The 5,661-nt window shown below is 44.3% G+C and overlaps 1 protein-coding gene across 1 annotated transcript in view; it reads left to right on the forward strand.

Moving 5' to 3' along the window:
• DCHS2 (dachsous cadherin-related 2) overlaps positions 1-5,661 on the forward strand; it is a 298,657-nt gene that overhangs the window by 206,251 nt on the left and 86,745 nt on the right.

The following is a 5,661-nucleotide window of genomic DNA, read 5'->3' on the forward strand; positions in this document are numbered from 1 at the left end:
CCCGGTGTGAGTTTTAAGCCACCGGGTCCGGGACGCAAACTGCGGTTGACTACGTAGGAGTCCAGCGACATAGCCATTACGCTAACTGCTGGTTCCCAAGAATCATAAAACTTTCATTTTTGAAGAATGAATTGAGAGTTTAATGAGAGGGCAGAGGTCGGGATGCAGCACTCCGCAGGGCTGAAACCCCGTGGGAGGGTTGTGGGCTCAGGCCCCAATGTCTCCCTGTGTGTATGCATACCTGTGACCCTAGCTGGCTGGGGTGGGGTGTAGACGGTGGTGGGGAGACTCTGTTGGAGGGTGCCCCTCTCTCTGAAGATATAAATAAACCTAAAAAGATGTTTAATAAAAAAAAATAGCATTTGTTTTATGCCCTAGATAGAAAACATTCACCTGAAATGAACAATTTATAATAATGTTAAGTACAAATCAGCTTTTTTGAAAGGAGAGTAATAGCTAGTGGATAAGTCACAACTACTCTTTTTTTTCAGAGATTTTTGCTGTTGGGTGCATGTACTCGCCAGAGAGACAGAAAGTGAGAAATCACCCCCTAAGGGGATGACCACGTTGCAGTTCCTTCTCCTCCGTTCTCTTCTTGGGATTTTAGGCATGCATACACATATACCCAGCATGAGTTTTAAGCCTCTGGGTCAAGAAATTGAATGGCGGCCGGCCATGTGGGAGTCCAGCAACGTAACCATTATGCCATTTGCGGGTCCCAAGATGAGAATTCTTAACAAAAGTATATTTATGAATTCATTATAACTCCAATCAAAAGCTCAACTAGTTTTGACGTGCTGATTCTGTAAGACATGCAGGGGGCTGGATGGTGGCTCAGCAGGACAACATGGCGCTCTGCAAGGTTGACCCATGTGGGAAGGTTTCTAGTTTGTGTCCAGAGACTTCCCTGAGCACGCAGCCAGGCACACACATGCCCGTGAGGTTGAGAGTGGATCGTGGCATCAAGACCCCGTTACGATACTGTGTGTGTGTGTGTGTGTGTGTGTGTGTGTGTGTGTGTCTCGTTCAAGGGAAAAATAAATACATAAACTTAAAAAACATTTAGTTAAAGGTCATATGGGAAAGTAAAAGACTAAATAATCAACCCAATGTCAAAAGAACAAGTGAGAGGCTTGCCTTCCTAGGTCTTGATTTGTAAGTGTTTGTAGCTAAGACACTGTGCTGTTGTCTCACTGATCACTAAATGGACCCATGGAAGCGTAGAGATCACACCTTACATATCTGGGCACTCTACATGAGAAGAGAGACAGAGGAATAGGGAAAAGATGGACGATCCATTCCTGATGCTGATGTGATTGGTTCCCTATATGGAAATATAGTTGTATCTCTACCTCTCAACATATCAAAACGGAAGTGATTTAGGGGCTTGCAGGTGGCCAAGTGCTTAAGGCAATGGACTCCCTCATGGCCAGTCATGGTTCGAGTCTTGGACCTAGTGGTGGCTTGAAAATCACGCTGGGTGCATGTGCATACAGGCCTAAAATCCCAGGAAAACGGTGGAGAAGAAAGGATTGTGGAATGGCCATCTCCCCTGCCCCCCAGGGGGGATGATTTCTCACATTGCCTCTCACTGTCTCTCTGTCTCTCTGGCAAGCACATGTACCCTTTGGCAAAAAACTAAAAAAAAAAAAAATGAAATTCTTGAATGTGAAAATTCTTACAAAAGAACGTCTGAGGCTGGTTATATGGCATTGAGGATAAATACAACTACATTCCAATTGAAAACTTAAGAGATGCCATCGTGTACAGTTTTGTAAGTCAGGGCCACAGGTTGTGAGAAGGTCATTGCAGCTCCTCAAGCCAGTGTGACATTAGTATTCAGGCTTTATTGAGAATTTCTGTAGGGCCGTTAAGAAAAGGACACATAATCAAGTGAAAAACTGGATAAAGGCTATTAGCAGGTAATTCGGAGGGCAAGAGTCTGGATAACTGAAGACATTGTAAAGCCCGCCTCAGAGGGGATGCAGTGGTGGGCCCCTTGGTGCACCATGTCACTGCGGCCTCCTTAGCCACTCTGGAGAGCCGGGGGCAATGTCTGCTGGGATTAAAGTGGGCAGTGTGCTCCTGCGTGGCCCTTGCACTTATTTTTGTTATTCTGGAACATGCCATACGCATGCGGAGTGAGCTGTCTAACAGTATTCATCAAAGCCTCGTTTCAGTAGCACGCACAATGTGCTGTACTCCTGTGGAATACTCTACAGCCATGAAGACAAATGCTTCGTACACAGCAACCTGGCTCAGTCTGAGACCAGGGTGCAGTGAGGAAGGCAAGTTGCGGAAGACGGAGGAAACTCTAACATGGCTTTGAGCTCTGCGTTGTCTCACAGGCCAGGGTACAGATGGTTCTTCTGAGTATCTCCACGGCCAGGGAGCAAGTTCCCCTTTCCTGTTCTGGGCCCACATGAAGCATCCTAATTTTCCTTTTCTAAGAGAGATTTTTGCTATATGGTGCACATGCTCACCAGAGAGATAGATAGAGATGGAGAGGTAGAAAGTGAGAAATCACCCCTCGGGGGATGGACACGCCACTAACCCTTCTCTTTCAGTCTGCTCTCAGGATTTTGGACACACACGCACACACAGTCGGCGTGAATTTTAAGTTGCCGGGTCCAGGACTCTATGGCAAGTCGACTATGTGTAAGTCCAACGACATAACCATTACGCCATCTGCTGGGCCCCATCCTATTTTTCTTTTAACCCGTAAGCATTTCAGGAGTTCTTTCCCAGTCTGGAGGAGGACCCTTGAGTGGTGACATGCCTGTGTCCGAGCCACACTCAGGACAGCCGTGCTCCTCGCGTCCCTGCTCTCCCATTTCAGAGGTTCTTTCTCCTCGTCCCCTCCTCCATCCTGGTCCTTCAGTACTCAGTATTTCCCTTCAGTCTTTTAATCTATTCTAACCTGGTCCTGGCAGGAAGAAAAACATGCTGTGCGAGCATGCATTCAAGCATATTTCTGTGGCTATTGGATCAGTTAGGTCAAAAATATCGTCTTTTTCTTTCTTTTTTCTATTTTGTTTGGGCCTAGGAAAGAGAACATGCCTTTTCTCTCTGACATGGGCACACACACATATGCTAATAGGCTGAGTTACAATCATGCTATAATACTATTGTTTAAAAATAAGCCAATCCAGAGCCAGCAGGTGGCATGGTGGTGAAGGTGCTGGACTCCCACGTGGCTGACAGTGGTTCGAGTCCCAGACATGGCTGCTTGCTTTTTCACTTTCTCTCTCTCTCTCTTTCTCTCATGAGTGCACATGTCCTATAGCAAATTAAATAATAATAAAAATCATAAATAAAATGAAAAATAAATAATTTTTCAAAAAAAATAAGCCAGTCCATGCTAGACATTATTTATGGCTATCTGGACTAGAAAGATAAACCCCTTGGGAACCAGCAGTTAGCGTAATGGCTAGGTCACTGGACTCCCACGTAGTTGACTGTGGCTCGCGGCCTGGACTGGGGGGCTTAAAACTCATGCCGGGCGCGTGTGCGTGCATGCCCAAGATCCCGAGAGGAGAATGGAGGAGAAGGGATTGTGGCATGACCATCCCCTCTGGGGGGGTGATTTCTTGCTTTCTGTCTCTATGTCTCTCTCTGTCTGTCTGGCGAGCACATGCACCCTATAGCAAAAACCTCTCCAAAAAAAGAAAGATAAACCCCCACTTAAGTTATGAAAGTGAGCGTACACAGGGAACGAAGAGAGAATAAGATTCAGAGATAAACACAAGTCTGTTACTGCTATTTTAAGAGAGTGGCAACTACAGAATACAAAAAGATAAATAAACAAGATAAAAATCAATACGAGAGCAAAGATGTATACCATATTCATGAAAACATTCTACAGTATTTCCCTGAGAATAAAATTAATGGATTAAAGGATAGAAGCTACAACTAGCATGTTACAGAACTGCCTACTTTCCACTGTGACTTTCTTAAAGGCAGGAGTTCTTTTCATTTGTATTCATATTCTCTATAAATGATAAAGTGTTTGTTCTATGGTAATGTCTTAGCAACTGTTCAACAAAAAAAATGGAAGAGAGCTTCTATTCAAGCTTTGCCTGAGTTTTTTGAATGATTTGAAGTATTCAGATTTTATCGAAGAATACAAATCTATTATTAAACTAAAAACCTTGTAGTGTTAATTTGAATTATAAGCATCATATAAACTTATGATGTATTTTGGTGTATGTGAGTGTGTGTGTGTACCCTGTTGAATAGCCATAGGAACAATGACCACGTCAGAAACAATGAGCATCCCCAGTGTCCAGAGATGGTCTCCTGAAACCATTTTCCATCCAGAGGAACCAGGAGTCCTCGAGAAGGGGCTGATCGAGTGGTCCTGGACAGGAAATCTATGAGATGAAAGTCTGTACTTTTTTTGTCATACAGGACACAGGAGCTTGCTGGAGACTACTGGAATCAAGTGTCAAAGGCCCAGGAGCCAACCTTAAGAGGCTCCTGATGTTCAACTATGTGAAACTTTGAACATCAATATGATGTCAATATATTAAAACATACCTAATATGGTTAAATTCGTGCTTAATTTTTCTTTTAAAGATTTTTTGCCATAGGGTGCATGTGCTCACCAGAGAGTGATAGGAGAGAAGGAAAGTGAGAAATCACCCTTCGCCCCCTGGCGGGGAGGGCGACCATGCCACAATCCCTTCTCCTCCATTTTTCCCTCAGGATTTTGAGCACACATGCACATGCATCAGGCATTTTTTTTTTTTTAAATTTAACTTTCTTTCTTTCTTTATTTAAATTTGACCAGAGAGGGACAGAATGAGAGAGAGAGGGAAAGTGAAAAGGCAAGCCTCCAGGTCCAGGACTTGAACCATGGTCGACCATGTGGGAATCCCACACCCTTAACCACCATGCCATCTGCCAGCCCCTCAGGCATGTTTTTCAGTCCGCTAGGTCCAGGGATAAAATTGTGAAACTGGCCATGTGGGATCCAGCATTTTAACTACCATACCACCTGCTGGCTCCATGCTTAATGATTTTCAAAGCAAAAGCAAAACAAAAGTATTCATTGTAGCTGGAGCATTAGGGATGGTAGTAAACGAACTCGTTATTTTAAAAACTGATAGAAAAGTTTAGCATCAAGTGTTTATTCTGCCTTTCCTCTAAGGAACAGTTCCACTGATTACCTAAAAGTAAATGAGGATGTTTTTGTTTACTGACATAGTCCAGCTACTAAACGAAGACGGGATGATAAACCAGAATATTATACTTTGTAAAACTTAACGGAGCCTCAGTGGGTCTAGGCTGTGCATCCGCAGAGGCCAACAGCAAAACAAAAGGCAGCTAGACACGGGCTGACAGAGGACAGAGGAGCTCTGTAGGCTGCACCCTGGAGATGCAGTGGCCAGGTCCAGGCCGTGCAAAGCTTCAGGATAAGATGGTCCAGTTTCTTCATCAAGTAAACTGCAAAAAAACAAAATAGAGAGATCTACAGACTGAACCAATCTGCAACGCGTGGACTTTATTTTTTTATTTTTTATTTTTTGGAGAGATTTTCACTGTAGGGCGCGTGCGCTCGCCAGACAGACAGAGAGAGACATAGAGACAGATAGCGAGAAATCACTCCCCCAGGGGGGATGTCACGCCGCAAACCCTTCTCCTCCCAGTCTCCTCTCG

Source organism: Tupaia chinensis, unplaced genomic scaffold (genome assembly GCF_000334495.1).
Source record: "Tupaia chinensis unplaced genomic scaffold, TupChi_1.0 Scaffold148680_1, whole genome shotgun sequence".
Taxonomy (NCBI): Eukaryota; Metazoa; Chordata; class Mammalia; order Scandentia; family Tupaiidae; genus Tupaia; species Tupaia belangeri.